This window comes from Cryptomeria japonica, chromosome 6, assembly GCF_030272615.1.
Source record: "Cryptomeria japonica chromosome 6, Sugi_1.0, whole genome shotgun sequence".
Classification (NCBI taxonomy): domain Eukaryota; kingdom Viridiplantae; phylum Streptophyta; class Pinopsida; order Cupressales; family Cupressaceae; genus Cryptomeria; species Cryptomeria japonica.
In genome coordinates, this window is record NC_081410.1 from 496,023,647 (window position 1) to 496,040,276 (window position 16,630).

Genomic DNA, 16,630 nt, shown 5'->3' on the forward strand with positions numbered 1-16,630 from the left:
AGCGATTATAAATTACAACAATCAGTTCGGTAAGGGGATGGTAGTTGCAGACGGAGAACAGGTACCGATTATAAACTCTGATCAATAGCAAATCAAATAAGCACACATAACAGTCGGTGGATATCAGATAATACATTGACATCAACAAATCACATAGGTTGATTGCAGATTGATATATATACATAGCATATCGTGAGAACATAACATAATAAAAGATTTCAAATAATATAGATCTACGTGCAGACCAAAAGGCAGATCGATATCACACTCAATTAATATACATGTAGGTTGGAAGACAGACATAGGTAGAAGACATAATGATATTTGCGGTGACCGAATGGATTGAAGAAATCTAGTGATTCAAGAAAGAATTGATACCTGTGGCAAAACCAACATGTATTCCATTTCTCCACCTTTGACGTCAATGGCAAAGGGTATCCAAGGCTAATTGAATAAGACAATGAATAGCTCCCCTTGAACACATGCTTCTCTTGGAGAACTAGTGAATGGATGAGAATGACATCACTCCCAATATCTCCCTTAGGTACTCAAAAATCTCTTTAGGAAGAGGCTTTGTGAAAATGTTTGTGATCTGTTCCTTTGTAGCTATTACTCCAACTTTACTCACTGATTAAGTACTTGTTTTCTCAAAAAGTGATATTTAAATGGAATATGTTTTGTCATGGAGTGCAGAATTAGATTCTTTGAGATGTTGATAGCACTTGTATTGTCACAGAATATGGAGATAGGATGCTTGTACTCAACCTTCATATCTTTCAAAGTCTGTTTCATCCATAGAACCTGTGTTCAACAAATTGCTGCTGCAATATATTCCACTTCTGTCGTAGAGTAAGAATTTGAAGCTTTATTCTTACTCAACCAAGATACAAGTTTTTACCAAGGAAAAATGCTCTTTCACTTGTGATTTTGCTATCGTCAACATTACCTGCCTAATCGGCATCTGTATATGTTGTAAGGGTGAAATCCTTACCTCTTAGATACCACAATCCAAAATCCATAGTCCCCTTCAAATATTTAAATATTCTTTTGACTGCATTGAGAAGGGTTTCGTTCAGAGCTGCTTTAAACCGTGCCATCAAATCAACTACTTGCATAATATTGGGCCTTGTAGCTGTTAGATATAGCAATATTCCAATCATGGATCTATACAGAGTCTAATTTCCTTAATGAGATTCATTATCCTTGCTCTATTTACAACCAGTAATCATAGGAGTACTTACCGGATTATAATCTTCCATTCTGAACTTCTTTAACATCTCTTTAACATACTTGTGTTGAGAAATAAAGATCCCTTTATTTGATTGATAGATTTGCAAACCAAGAAAGAAAGTTAACTCATCGAGCATTGACATCTCAAATTGATGCAAGAGCATCCAGTGGTGTAAGGGCAATCTTGCATCACCCAAAAATATCTCCTTCTGTTAGTTTTTCTTTCAATGTTTTTGCATTTCTGGATACTCAATTGGGCGAATAAGAAATTCCAACTTTTAGAATTGCTTTGCTACTTTTTGTAGTCAACTTGCTATTTTTAGAAAGTATCAATTTGAAGGCGGATGGAGACAAAAATTTGTGGGAAGCTTTAGAATAGCAATATAAGCACTTTGGCAAAATAATCGAGCCAAAATCATTTCTGGTTTGAAATTTATTCAGGTTTTAGTTTCCCAAAAATCCCTTGAAATCTCTTCTGAGTCAGGTTTGAGGCATTAAATGGTCTCGTATGGCCCCAAACTGGCCAAAATCGGTGTATTGGATTCTTAGTGCATACCTCACTCGGAGAGCTTTCCAATGCTTCAAATAGCGTGTCAATCGGACCACCAGATCAAAAGTTATGGCTTCTGAAAGTGAAACAACTTTTGGAAAATTTCTCGTTTTCAAATTTGGCTCAAATTTGAAATTTGAAATTTCAAGTTTTTGGCCCAACCACCAAATTTCAAATTTCAAATTGTACTTTCGGCTTCAAACCATAGGGAGGCTATTTAGGACCCATTTCGGGAAACCTGTAGTAGTTTTTGGAGGGTAAAAGTGGGATTGTGAGAGAGGGTGATTTTCGGGAAATTGTGTAAGTTGTATTGTGTTGTAGCTTGTTAGGATTTAGTCCTCCTGATTGTAATTATCTGTATTGGAAATAGATTTCAACCAATAATAAAATAAATCTTTTGTTGTCTCTATTGTGGTGTTTTTTGAAGTTTCGAGTTCTGCCCTCATCAAGTGGTATCAGAGCAGGTTGTTCCTGAGTGTGTCGACAGATTAACGATTGTGAGGGCAGTTCGCACTAGGACTTGTGGTTGTGGGCTCGAGGTCAAGATGCCTCCAAGAGTGATGCGTGGTGGCATAAATGTTAGTGGCAGAAATGCTTTGGCAAACGAGGGTTTTAGGGCCCTCCAGAGACAAATCGATGCATTGCAAGAGGAGTTGAGAAGAGGGTTTAATCCGATAAGAGAAGAAAGCGAAGATGAAGAAGAGATTGAAGATCTATCTGAAGATGAAATAAAAGAAGTAGAAGATCAAAATCAAGTATGACTGTTAAGGGCCATTTCTAGGATAGGAAAGAGACCTAGGATTGAAGTTTCCAATTATTTCGGAAATCTGAACCCGAAATAGCTTATCGATTGGATAAACGAGATGGAGGAATATTTCGAGTATGAGGAGATAGAGGATCTAGATTGGGTCAAGTTTGTAAAAACAAAGCTGAAGGGACATGCCAATATTTGCTGGAAAGAGGTCCAACTAGAAAGAAATAGGAGAGGAAAGGGAAAGATCACCAGATGGGATCGGATAGTTGAGAAACTAAAGAAACAGTTCATTGCAATGGACTACGAGTTGGATTTGTTGAAGAAACTGCAAAGATTGAAGCAAGGTAGCAAGTCTGTTAAGGAGTATACATAGGATTTTTACAAAATGATTATCAAAACAAGCCATGTAGAGGCCAAAAAGGAGAAAGTCGCCTGTTACCTTAATGGGTAAGGCCAAGTATTCAAGAGGAGCTAAGCCTAGTTAGAATGACCAATATTGAAGATGCGTATCAATTTGCTTTGAAGGTGGAAGAGAAGCTAAATAAGAGATTTGAAGGCAAGCAAAGAGGGCGAGGTCAATGCGGAAGGGGTGGTGGAAGATCCTTTGGTAATCAAAATGAGGATCAGAAGAAAAATGAAGATGTGGGTACCAATCGAAATCAAAAGAGTGATAATTTCTATTGCCCTCGTGATCAAAACTATGGTGAATAGAGAGGGAGAGAAATAGGAAGACCTGGACAAGGATCCAGGAGAGGTGGTTTCAGAGGAACTTGTTTCTTGTGTCATGAACAAGAGCATCAAGGCTATGAATGTCCACAACACCAAGGAAGGACAGATTGAAGGATTGAAGGCCATGCACGAGTTGCACATGCAGACGAAGAAGCTCAATCTAAGCATTGTGATGATGCTGAAAGGGGAGAGGCCTTAGTTGTCAGGAGAACCCTGTTAAATGAGGAGAAAGAACCAGATCGGAGGAAGAGTCTATTTCACACCAGATGCAAATGTGAGGATAAGCGCTGTGATGTGATTATTGACTGTGGAAGTACTAGTAATCTGGTGTCCGAAGAGATGGTCACAAAGTTGAAGTTGAAGAGGGAAAGTGTAATGTCCCCATCTGAGATTTGTCTTAATTTAGCCCCGAGACATAAAATTTAAAAATATAAAAGTGTGAACTGTAAAAAATAATTATAATTTTATCAGAACTGAATATATTTCATTACAATATTTAATTTAATAGTCTAAGAATAGGCCCAAGGGTAAAACTTATCTTTGATTTGTAAATAGATTTTGCTGATCATAAATCTCCATCAAATTGATTACTCTCTCTCTCTCTCTCTCTGAAATCTGCTCATGTTGCCTTCATATATCTGCGTGTATTTCCTTTAAATCTGCATATGTATTCTCATATATATGCCGTGTTTATGATATTTCTTTGACACACATCATCTCTACTATTTCTCTTGCTTTATATCTTCCTTTTTATTATGCACCCAAATCTGACTTATAATCTGCAACAAGTTTTCATCTCTCTGTTTTTTCTTCCTGAATAATATTCTTTATGTTCTTTATATCATCTTTGTCACATCTGGGGACCCTCCTATCCTGATACAGATCTCAATCATTATATAAATTGAGGAGGGCGCCCAAGAGTCTTGTCTCTCCAAATCGTTTGACTCTTCCCGTAATGATTGTGTCTTTCCATTATGAAACTAATCATTGGTTTCTTGCCGGCTCATAATTAATTGAATTATTAATCACAAGTTCTTTATTAAATATACCGCCTCCCATTGATGATCTTGATATTGATTATGCGCGGACATAGTCTTCTGTAGCAATGGAGATGCCTGTGACAAAGTCCACTATTGCTTTCCTCACTAATAATTTTGTACATGATTACTGTAGCTATTGATCCCCGAGATTCAATCGACATAGTCCAAGTAATTGTTGCTCAGTCATAACATTGATTGCCATCATCTTAATTCTTGTCTCCAACTTATATTTATCGATGCTTGCAACTACTTATCAAAGTCTTAGTCACTCGACTGAACTTCATATCATACTCGTACCTATTAACAGTGGACCATGATCAATATCCATTATCATCGATTGCTTGGCTTTGTTCTACCATTCTCGTTGACACTTAGGAGTAGCTATTTACGATTCCTCATTCATCGATTGTCTTTACCTATCAAACTTGTTTCATAGTAATCGATTCCCTTAGGTTCTCGATAGTGTCCCTCCGACATTTTCCCACTAGGAATGATCCCGTCTGGATAAGAAATAGAGATAATTCATTTCCACGATATTCCGCCTAATTCCTCCCGTTGAACGTATGATTGTCCTTTATTAAATACGCATAATGTGGAACGGTAACATCTCTTCACTCGGAATGGACATATCCCGTCCATGCTCGTGGTCCTTCCCAATTATTAATTGCATTCTTTCTTGTTACTATTGGATGAGGATTGGATACATGATACCAATTGGATCATTTGTTGTTGTTAATGATTAGTATTCGATGCTCTTGTGAATCGCATCCCTTAGTTGATAATGGTTTGGTGACACATGCTCTAATATACTCTTTGGACGACGTCAACGAAGGTTCAATACTTGCTCACTGTACTCGATAGAATTGGAAACTATTATATTGTTGTTCGTGGTTGCACTTACTCAATGTATTAACCAAATTGCTGATATGATAGTCTTTGTTTTAACTTAAGTCTTATACTTTTTATAATAAGGCCACGTAGCCATCAATTGCCCATTATTCCATCGTACATGTTACCTACGTCTTATGTCTTAAGTATTTCCTTTCTTCATTCAGTCGCTCTCTTCTTTAATAATGGCAGCTCCTAACACTTTATGAACCACCACTTATTCTTCACAATTCGTTTTACAATGCCCGAAGCCAACTATAATACTAATCACTGCATCTTATGCCTTATGTAGTTGCTCTAACTACTTCATGTCCATCATTTAATATATTCTTGATCATTCTTATCAAACTATTTGATTTTAGTTGCATCAACTTATTATAAAGATAATACAAGGAGCTTTCATAATATCATTATTCTATGAGGTTAAGTTTGGGGACATTACAGAAAGACATCCATCGACTTTATGCTATGGATATACTCAATGTTTGATGTGATCTTGCTGGTAATCACAAAGGGATTTACGCTTATGAACACAACTGGAACGTGGAATCTAAGTAACTTTGAAAATAAAGGACAAAAGGGAAAGGGTTGAGAGATCTAATCGAATCCTAGGAATGTAAGTGTAATGTCCCCTTCTCATTGATGACCTTCCAGTGGTCCATTAGCCTATTCCTGAGACTCGTAGGCTAGGTGGAATGAAGAATGAGGGGTCCAACATTGATGAAACGAGGACTTACTATTTTTAGTAAGTCAGGGAATGACTATTTTGGTGACACTATCCTACTGAGCTCTCCATGCTCTATCTCTGGGCGCGAAGATCATGCTTTTCGGAGCATTAGTTCTTGACTTACTATTTTTAGTAAGTGGCAGTATGGCATAATGCCCTAATGTCCTCTATCGATAAAACTCCAAAAGGGATGCTTGAGAGCGCACCCACCAGATCATTTTCAATCAATTTGTTTGGGTATCTTTTGAAGCTTAGTTGGTACTGAGTGCTAATGTCAACAATATTAGGATTGGCCATTAATACAAATGCTGAAAATAACAAATTAACAAAAAAAATACCTTTCATAGATTTCTGGGAAACCCTAACCCTTGAATCACCTTTTCACTCCTTTTGCTTTCTTTTGCTTCGAGTGAGAAAAGGTAGTGGATAGGGTCCTGATTCTGCAGTAGTTCAGTGGTCTTCCTCATAGTTTTAAAACTCGCGGACTCGCCACGGACTCGCGAGTCCTTGGGAGCCGCGAGTCGACTCGGCAAGTCCCTGCGAAAGACTCGCGAGTCTTTAGCAAAGACTCGCGCGAGTCTTTTGCTCGGACTCGCGAGTCTTTCGCAGGGACTCGCGGGCCCAGAAAAGACGCCCGTAAAGGGTTAAAACTACATTTTTTATTTGCGCGAGTCTAAAGACTCACGAGTCTTTCGCAGGGACTCGCGGGCCTAGAAAAGACGCCCGTAAAGGGTTAAAACTGCATTTTTTAATTTATTTTTCACTTCATTTTTATTTTTGTTTGGTTTTAGCAAGTTTGTAGGGTTTGAAGGAGTAGAGGGAAGAAGAAAAAATCAGCAAGAGAGATCTAGGTAAGGATTTTTTCTTTCTTTTTTTTTTCATTTGAATCATTTCATTGTTTTGAAACTCAAAAAAATCTTGAAAAACAAGGGGATATGTTGCCAAATTTTTTTCTATTTTCTTTCCTAATTTATTTCCTCATTTTTTTTTCTTGTTTTTGAATGCTATTTTTTTCAAATGATTCATTGTCATTTTTTTTGTTGATTTTCCATAAAACCCTACTGATTTTTTTTTTTTCATGTTAAATCAGCAATGGCAAGTTCAACTCCAAGGGCAACCCCAAGGTCAGGAAGACAAAGAGATAAAGCATGGAAATATGGGATTGCAGGAAGCAAAAAGGGGGAGGTCACTTGCACCGAATGTACAAAATGGATGACTGGTGGAATCAATAGATTAAAATACCACCTTGCACAAATACTTGGATATGGTGTGGAGGCATGCCCCAAATCAACTCCTGAAATTATTAGAGAGATGAAGGCCATTCTTGCTGAGAATGATATGCATAAGGAAGAAAGGCAAAAAACAAGAGAAGCCATGGCAGCTGCAATGAATCCCACATTGTCCACTTCGGGTCCCATTGGTCACACTCGGGGTCGTCAGTCACTTTCATCTTTTGGTGACAATGAGGGTGAGGCTAGTGGCACTCCTGTTAGATCAGACCCTAATTTTTTTTTGTACCACGCAATGTTCCAGGTGCACAACCTGCACTTGAAGGTACAAGATGGAATAAAGAGAAGCATGAACAAGCACGGATAGCAGCTTCAAACTTTTTGGTTTACAATAATCTATCTTTCAATGCAGCAAACAATGTGTATTGGGAAGGTTTTGTTAATGTAGTAACAGTTGCGGGTAAGGGGTTTAAGGCCCCAACAGGTCATGACTTCAGTGGGCCATTGCTAGAGAAAGCTGTGCAAAATACACAAGGTGTGGTTGATGATCAGAAAAGGTATTGGAAGAGAAAAGGATGCAACATTTTATCTGATGGATGGACAGATGGACGGAATAGGACTCTTCTCAACTTCTTGGTGACTTCAAATGGTGCAATGGTATTCGTAAAGTCTGTTGATGCCTCAAATGAAATAAAAAATGCAGAGACTTTGTGTAATCTGTTGGATGGTGTGGTTCAGGAAGTTGGAGTTGAGAATGTTGTCCAAATTATCACGAACAACGCAGCTGCATATGTATCTGCAGGTAGAATGCTTATGGAGAGGCATCCTTCGATTACATGGAGTCCTTGTGCTGCACATTGCTTGGACTTGGTGCTAGAGGACATTGGGAAGATTGGATGGGTGAAGAAGGTGGTTGAAGATGCAAGAAGTGTCACTAAATTCATCTACAACCATACTTGGGTGGTTGCTTTGATGAGAAAACACACAAATGGCAAGGACCTTGTGCGACCTAGAGTGACATGATTTGCTAGCCACTTCATCACTTTGCAGAGCATTCTTAGTGCCATTCCTCATCTTAAGCAGATGTTTGTGTCAAATGTTTGGTTGGGGTCTGCATACTCCAAAAGACTTGAAGCAGAGAAGATTGTGACCATTTTTTTTGATGAAGGGTTCAATAAAAGTGGAGAGAAGTTGACTGCGGTAAGTAACAAACACAAAGTAAAGTTTATACAATCTTGTCTATTTGCTGATTTTATTTTTTAGGGGTTGATTTTGTACTAATTTAAAATTTGTTTTCATTTTTTTAGGTGACAGAACCTTTGGTAAGGGTTCTTCGTATGGTGGATGGAGAGGGCATGCCAATGGGTTTCATTTATGAGGCCATGGATAGGGCCAAAGAGGCCATTTCACATTATTATTGTGGAAATACAAGAAAATGTGAAATCCTTTGGCGCATCATTGATCGTAGGTGGACAAACCAACTCCACCAACCGATACATGCCTTCGCCTACTTTTTGAACCCAAAATTCTACTTCTCTGATTCATTTAGGGCCGATGAGGAGGTCATGGCAGATGTTATTACATGCATTGATAAGATGACACCTGATCCTGAGTTGGGAGACAAGGTCCTTGATGAGTTGGAGGTGAGATTTGACATTTGCAATTGCTCTATCTTTATTTATGAATTCGGAAATGTTCATTATTGAATTTGAGTTTGACACTTTGACTATCTATTTCTGAATTTGGAAATGTTCATTGTTCAAGATCTACAAAAGTGCAGAGGGGAGAATCTTCTCATCACAACTAGCAATTGATAGGAGAGGAAAACAACAACCAGGTAAAAAATTTAGTAACTTAGTTCAATAGTGCAAGAAAAAACCTACAAACTTGATTGTTACATTTTTTTCTCAATTCTAATATTTCTAAATGTTTTTTGTAGATTTACGGTGGAAGAATTATGGTGCTGGCACGCCTAATCTTCAAAAGATAGCTATCCGTGTTTTGTCTCAGCCATGCAGTGCTTCTAGGTGTGAACGAAATTGGAGTGTATTTGAGAGCATTCACACGAAGAAGAGAAATAGATTGTCACAAAAGCGGCTCAATGATCTAGTATTTGTTCGGTACAACCTTCGCCTTCGAGTTAGACAGGTGGATGGTGTTTCACATGAGGCCATTGACTTGGATGAAATTGATCCATATGGTGATTGGACCATGAATGAAGAAAATGATGGTGACGATGTCCTCCTTACCGAAGAAGAAATTGCAGAAATAGAGAGAGGAGCAACACAAGATGCAAATGGAGCAAGATTGGATGAAGATGAGGACGAAGATGAGGACGATGATGAGGACTTTGACTTTGAAGAAGAATCATCTCACCATTTAGATACCACAACACCCACTGCTACTACTTCTAGCTCAAGGCCTGAAAAATTGAGCTATATTAGGAAAAATACAAAGAGGAAGATGTAGTCTTCTCTTTGGTTTGTTCATTCACATTGTTGTTTTTTACATTTGGAGTTGGAGTTGGACATATCATTATATGTAATTTTGTGAACATTTATATACTTATGCTGCCATTATAGCAACGATGTAAAAATCCTCAAAAAATCGGAAAAATCCCGATTTTTTGCGATTCATTTGCCTAGAAGATTTAATCTCCATTTAAATCCCGCCCGATTTATTTGGAAAAAATCCCGATTTGCAGTCGTCAAAAATCACGATTAAATCCCGATTAAAATTTAGAAAATCCCGATTTGCATATAAAGGAACTTGCCTCCTTTTTTAGTCTCTTTTCTTCCTTCTGTCATTGTTTCTCCTCTTCTTTTTCTCGCTTGTGTCTTGCAATCTCTTCTTGTTTTTTGGTATATTACTATATAGTATGTATTTGACTCAAACTATGATTTATATATGATGGATACCAGTAATATGTTATTGTGCTCTATAAATTTCGTGTATGTGTGATTCTTAAAAATATTTTTAAAAATTATATATTTTCAAATGTTCGATAATTTTGCCGATTTATTGCCGATTTTTTGCCGATTCCCGATTTAAAAATTTTTTTTGCCCAAAAGATTTATTGCCGATTAAGATTTTTACATCTTTGCATTATAGTATTATACATTTTAGAGTTGAAAGTTGAAACTTGAATATGCTGCCATGAATGATGAAATTTCAAATATTGTGTGTTTGTAGATCATATGACATGTGTAATGTTTCAATTATGGCACTTATGTTTTCTAAATGCATTAATTTCTTTATGTTTTTTTTGTAAAACTACGGTTTTTTTTTTGCCGAGTCTTAGCCGAGTCTTTCGCGAGTCTTTCACGAGTCCGAGTCCGAGTCCAAATTTCTTGGCTTGCCGAGTCTGAGATTTTCAACTACGGTCTTCCTGGCTCAGTTTCATCCGGGTTTTGACAGTTATCAGTACGGGAGTCATATGTGACAAATTAAATATTATTTCCTTATCATAAGGTTTAATATTTCTAATTAATTGCTACTGATTTATTGAATTTGGGATTAATGCTTATTTTTTATCCTAAGTATTTGGCGAATTTCTTGTGTAATAAGGGATGTCGAATTTATTTTGAGGGATATTATTTTATATTGCATCTCTCTTATTTGCCAAGTAATTAATGTGGGTCCAAGCCTTGGGCGTGAGGTTTGACTTGTGGGGAATTGGCGCCACACTTGTGTCCACATGTAGTGGAATGAAATGCAAATGAAAGGCGTTGAAATTGAAGGAATTTGCATTTGAGTTTGAGGTGTGTGAAGTTATAAATATGAGACTTGGGCTCCCATTTGCATCATCTTGAAAAATTGTAATGTTATGTTGCCGGTTTGGCGACGGGACTTGAGGCTGTAATGGACACCCCCTGTTCGGTACTAAATTTATGTCCTTTCTACTTAGTGTAATTTTGTCAAACAGTTGGCGTGCAAGCTGACTACTGGATTTTTTTTGGTTCTTGATTTGCTAGAGGATAAATTTGGTAAACTGGTATTTATTGTAAAGCTTTCAAGTTTATTCAATATAAAAATAACCAGACATATCAAATGCCAAAAGCAAGAGGATTAATGCTGATGATATTTATTTAATTCCAACTCCAAGCATACAAATCAGATTTGAAGAATATTACAGACCATATGATAATAAACAAATTCAAACCTGGACTCCACAAGTATAGAACCTGCTGAAAACACTGTTCACGCACTGTAGCTGCACTATTCACGGCACTGTAGCATTTTTACTATTCACGTAGCATTGTAGCAAAACACTGTTCACGCGGTACTGTAGCAAAAACACTGTTCACGCGGTACTGTAGCAAATCACTATTCACGCGGTACTGTAGCAAAAACACTATTCACGCGGTACTGTAGCAAAAACACTATTTTCAAATCTGCACTTTCAAACCCCTGTAAAAACATCATGCGAGAGCACCAAATGAAGCCCAATGTGTTTCCTGAATGAAAACACCATTAATCCTCCTGACTGTGTCTTTCAACAGCGAAGAGAATGCTAGCAAAGAGGGATTCCGTCCTCCAAGCCCAATAATCAGATTTCTACGAAATCCAACAGCATCACATTAATTCATCCCAGCCTATCCCAAAAGAGAGCTCTCAACCTCCATTTATATCTTCTTCCTGGATGCAAACACTTCATTTTCTCAATGTGGGATAATACATTTTAGAATAAAATATTATTTCCCACAATATACACATTAAAGGGAACTTTTAATATTTTAAACATTACTTTATATTCCCAACCTTATAATATAACGATAAAGTTAAATATTTAATTTAACTTTACACTTTATCGTTAAATATTAAAACCTTGTTGATAATCCCTTTAAATCATTGTCGCCTTCAAATATTTTCTACTGATAATTATGCCAACCAGGGAAACACTAAAAATTCCAAGTCACTGCTTGGAGACTAACTTACTATAAATAGTAAGTGTCTAGAAACCTTGTCAAAGCAGCACCGATTGGCCTGAAACTGAAAACACCTAGGCCAAAATACCTCAGGATCCCACCAATGTCCTTGTTAGCCTTCGGGATCGTGTCAGAATAGGCTAACGACACCCCATATCATGTTGCGCTAAAAAGGGGACATTACAGTCCGCCCCCCTTGAAATTGCTTGTCCTCAAGCAAATTCACTCCTGAATGTTGCAATACCTGTTCATTCTCCCATGTAGCATCCTCATCTGGCAGGTCTCTCCATTTCACCAAGTATTCCTTAACGATTCTGTTCCTGAGTGTCCTTTCCCTGACATCCAGAATAGCTTCGGGTACTAACACAAGCTTCCCCTCCTCATCCAAAGGGGGTAAATCTGCAGAAGGCACTACACTTTGACCAATGGCTTTCTTAAGCCTAGACACATGAAACACATTGTGCACCCGACTGCCCTCTGGAAGCTCAAGCTCATAGGCGACTTCACCCACTCTGCGAATCACCCTATAGGGACCATAAAATCTAGGCTTCAATTTTTCAGCTCCGCTCTTCTTGAGTGATGACTGTCTATATGGTTGTAGCTTCAAGTAAACCATATCCCCTACCTCGAAACTGCGCTCTATTCGGTGCTGATCAGCGTACAATTTCTGTTGATTCTGGGCCTGTTGTATATTCTCCTTGAGCACTTTCAGGATGTCCTGACTATCCTGCAATAAGTTTTTGGCTTTGGGCACTCTGCTGTCCCCCAAAACTAAATCCATGAAGCTAGGTGCGTCATAACCATAGAGTGCCATGAAAGGAGTCATCTTGATGGACATATGATAAGTGGTGTTATAACAATACTCTCCCATATGCAACCATCTGACCCAAGCCTTTTGTTGTGCAGTTACATAGTTCCTCAAATATCCCTCCACCCATTTATTCACAATCTCTGTTTGCCCATCTGTCTGCGGATGATAACTAGTACTAGGTGTAAGATCTGTACCACACAACCTAAACAACTCCTGCCAAAAAACACTCATAAACTTACTATCCCGATCACTGACAATGAATCTGGGCAACCCATGTAACCTGAATATCTCTCTAAAGAAAAGATCTGCCACCTGTGCTGCTGTGTAAATGGACGGAATAGCAAAGAAGTGAGCGAACTTCGTCAAGCGGTCCACCACCACATAGATGCAATCCCTTCCCTGCACTCGTGGTAAACCAGTGATGAAGTCCATCGAAATACTTTCCCATTTCCTATCTGGAATGGGCAAGGGCTGTAATAAACCTGCAGGAAATGTGTGCTCTCCCTTATTCTGTTGACAAACCGCACACTCCCTGACATACCTCTGAACATCATTCTTGAGCCCTCTCCATGTGAACCGCTCTCGGATCTGCCTGTAGGTCTTGAAGATCCCCGGATGCCCAGCTGTGGGTGCATCATGAAATGCCTTAAGTATCACCTCTCTCAAATGTGATGACGGAATCAAATAAACCCTGTCCTGAACTCTGATCAATCCATCTATCACCTCATAGCGATCATCCTGTATAGTACCTGAAATCAATCCAGAAGCCCAAGCATCTCCGACATACTCTGCTATAATCTGATCTCTCCAATCTCCTGAAATCTCTGCCAGGGCACATAAGTGAGGTCTCCGAGATAAGGCATCAGCCACCACGTTTTTCTTACCTTTGACAAACTCTATGTCAAAGTCATAAGCCTGCAATTTAGTAACCCATTTCTGTTGTCGGTCATTAAGATCGCGCTGGTTCATGAAATATTTAATACTGTTGTGATCAGTTTTGATCACAAAACGCCCACCTACCAAATATGATCGGAATTTGGCCAATGCATGCATTATGGCCAACATCTCCCTGTCATAGATAGAATAGCTCCTCTCAACACCTCGGAGCTTCCTACTCTCGAATGCAATGGGATGTTTCTCCTGCATCAATACTGCCCCTATCCCATCACCTGAAGCATCACACTGAAGTTCAAATGGCTTTGTGAAATCTGGTAGAGCTAAAACCGGACAAGATGACATCACTTGTTTGAAGTGGTCAAAACATCGTTGTGCTGCTTCTGTCCATACGAAGGCTCCCTTTTTAGTGAGGTCTGTTAAAGGTGCTGCCGTCTGTGAAAACCCCTTAACAAACCTCCTGTAAAACCCGCATAAACCAAAGAACCCCTTAAGCTGTGTGAGGTTCGTGGGAGTAGGCCAATCTACTATAGCTCTAATCTTTTCAGGGTCTACTTGAACTCCATCTGCACTAATAATATGCCCAAGGTATAGTAATTCTGTCATACCAAACTCACACTTAGACTCCTTGGCATATAAAGACTCTCTCTCTAAGATAGATAATACCTCCTCCAGATGCTGTGAATGTTCCTCCCAGGTCTTACTGAAGACCAAGATGTCATCAAAGAAGATCAAAACAAATCTCCTCAACTGCTCCCTGAATACCTGGTTCATACAACTTTGAAATGTAGCGGGTGCATTGGTTAGTCCAAACGGCATAACCATAAACTCAAAGTGGCCATAGTGGCATCGGAAGGCTGTTTTCTCAATGTCCTCTGCTCTCATCCTGATCTGATGGTATCCGGATCGCAAATCAATTTTGGTGAAGAAACATGCCCCATGCAACTCATCAATCAGCTCATCAATCCTAGGAATGGGATACCTATTTTTTATTGTTTTCTTATTCAATGCCCTATAATCGATGCACATGCGCATTGTCCCATCCTTCTTCTTTACCAGAACTACAGCTGAAGCAAAGGGGCTTTTGCTAGGCCTGATGTGCCCCATTTCCAACAATTCCTTAATTGCCTTCTCTATCTCATCTTTATGTTTCTTAGGATGACGATAGGGAGTGATCATCACTGGTTTGGCTCCCTCCTCGAGCTCAATAACATGCTCTGCACCCCTGTCAGGAGGAACCCCATGCGGGATATCACTGAATACCTTGGCATGTCTGTCAAGAATCTCCTGTATATCTGGTGGATGACTCTTCACTCGAGGCTCTGGTGAAGTTGGCATAACTAAGCACTCTGTTGCCCACTCTATGTCATTATGTCGAAAAAGTTTCTCCATTCTCCTCAAAGAGACTATCCTGCAACTCCCATCTGAAAGTCCCCTGAGTACAACAGTCCTACCCTCATGCTGAAACCTCATTTCCAACTTCGCTAGGTTGAAAGTGAACTCAACCAGCGATGCCATCCATGTCATACCGAGGATGACGTCGTAATCTCCCATGTCCACAACATAGAAATCATCCTCCAACTCATAGCCATCTCCAAATCTAATGTGAAGATTTGAAACCTTCTGAGTACATAATAGCTTTTGGCCATTAGCCACCATGACTCTAAAACCATCATGCTCCTCTGTCTGTAAACCTCTCCTGGCTACCAACTGTGTATCTATAAAGTTATGTGTAGCCCCAATGTCAATGAGAGATATCACTTTCTGCCCCTGGATAGTACCCCTGACCTTAAACGTGATTGCCTTTTGGGCCCCTGTCAAGCGTGCCAACGATCTATCATCCTTAGGAATGCTGCTCTCCTCTATCGTGTTACCCTCATCTGAATCGGAGTGCTGATCCTCCCCCTCTGACTCTGACTCCTCTGCTGAAAAATACTCCATTTGATTTGCCTTAGCCTTGAGAGGGCATTTATGAGATAAGTCCCAAGGCTCTCTACACTGGAAGCATAGTTTCTTCTTTCGTAGTTCATTCAAGGTTTCACTGTCTAGTCCTTTTGATCCTTCTTTGGGTTTGTTATACTCTTTCTGAAATGGTTTTTTGTCTTTGTCCTTGTGGTAGGGAGAATCTGTTGAATGGTATTTTCCTTTGTATACCGAAGGGGCTAAATCTCGTGCCTTTTTAGTTGCTTCTGCTAAGGTGAGTGGATCATGTCCCTTCACCCAACCACGTAACGGATCAGCAAGCCCATCACAAAATAACACCACCAATCTCCTAGGAGAGATATCAGTAACAAGTACAGACAAACGCTGAAACTCGGCGATGTAAGCATCCACTGAACCTGACTGTTTTAACTGTGCTAGCTCCTTGAAATGTAACTCGGGATCCCTAGTGTCAAATCTCTCGATCAATCTTTCTGTGAATTCCTCATAGGATGTAATCTGATTATGCCCCAGAGTCACCATGCCATGATGCCACCATTCATGCGCAACGCCGTCCAAATGCATAGCCGCATACTTGATAGCCTCATCCTCAGGCATAGGATTTAGCTGCAAGTATGTATCTATCTTCTGCACCCAAGCTCGTGCAGTCATCTTCCCTGAAGCATCATAATAAGGCAAGGAAAGTTTTCCAACTTTCTTTCTTAGCTGAAAATTCTGATTCCTCCCTCCTGCTCTAGGCATATGTCTCATCCTCAAGTCCATATAATCTCTGAGGGAAATATCTGCCTGAAACTCGGGTCCACTGGCCTCCCAGTCCCTCCTGAACTGACCCTGTAACTCAGTAATCTGCGGTTCATTCACTGGTTGAACCGGATCCCTAGGTGGGAAGGTGGGTAGAAGAGGTCTCGA